The sequence below is a fragment of the Vanessa atalanta genome, chromosome 10, assembly GCF_905147765.1.
Source record: "Vanessa atalanta chromosome 10, ilVanAtal1.2, whole genome shotgun sequence".
Lineage (NCBI taxonomy): Eukaryota > Metazoa > Arthropoda > Insecta > Lepidoptera > Nymphalidae > Vanessa > Vanessa atalanta.
The window spans coordinates 4,832,971-4,834,120 of record NC_061880.1 but is presented as its reverse complement, the minus strand read 5'-3'; the positions used below and the strand labels follow the sequence as shown (position 1 = coordinate 4,834,120).

Sequence of the window (1,150 nt, the reverse complement as noted above, 5' to 3'; positions counted from 1 at the left end):
AAGGAAAACATCGTGAGGAATCCTGCATATGTCTAATTTCATCGAAATTCTATGTGGTACATGTGTATTCCGCCAACCCGCATTGGAACAGCTTGGTGGAATATGCTCCAAACCTTCTCCTCAAAGGGAGAGGAGGTCTTTAGCCCAGCAGTGGGAAATTTACAGACTGATAATGCTATTGAAATACAATATTGTGTATAATTGTTGCGCTTTATATACTTTATTTTGTTGTATATCTAGTTTGCTTAATGTTAGACCTCCAAGAGTTTTTAACTGAAAAATTATGTGTCCAAATATAAAAAAATAGCAACATTAAAAAGTATGTTTCCGCCCGGGATCGAACCGGGGGCCTTCTGCGTGTTAGGCAGATGTGATAACCGCTACACCACGGAAACTATATGAAAGTAGCCGAATAATCCATACAAATCATGTATTTATAACATACCAATGTAGGTCACTTTTATTGCATAGATTAAAATAAAAATGTGGATTAAAATGACCGGTTTATCAAGTCCGTACTTTATAAATATTTATGACTTGTTAGCATAATCACACGCATGACTTATGTATGAGATAAAAAAAAAAGTATTTTTAATATAATATATTGTATTAATTTGATAAATTAATAATAAACTAAAATAAGTATTTTTTTACTATTTAGTAAGAGATTCTCTTGTCTCTTCTTTTTAATATGGTATTTATATTTTATTGTTAGATCATTTAATGAGGAAAAAGAACTATTTCAATGTTGCATCAACAACGCCGGTAAATTAAATTCAGTAAAATGTTTTATTTTATGGATATATTTTATGAAAAGAATAAAAAAACAGTGTATTCCGCTAGAGTTATTTGTGGCGGCGGTGCATAGTTTCCTGTTTGTATATTGTAGGATAAAAGAGGAAGCTTTATATAAGTTAAACGGATTATTATGAAGATTCATTCTTTTATACTTGCTTTGCCCTTTTAAAACATAGAAAAATATATTAGTTAATAAATTTGTATGATTAAAGTTTCCGGTGTATTTATTTTTTAATTATGTCTTAAATTTTAACCCTTTTTTATTAGAATATTTAATTTGAAGTTTATATGTATTTTACTATCTTACTACTATATTAATAACAGTCTGTATCGGTTCCGCTGCTGGATTCAG

General features: G+C 29.5%; 1 non-coding gene across 1 annotated transcript; it reads right to left on the bottom strand.

The window, feature by feature from the left end:
* Window positions 1–322: 322 nt before the first annotated feature.
* On the bottom strand, window positions 323–395 carry Trnav-aac. Its single transcript has one exon. It is a non-coding gene; the product is annotated as a tRNA-Val (tRNA).
* Window positions 396–1,150: the final 755 nt, after the last annotated feature.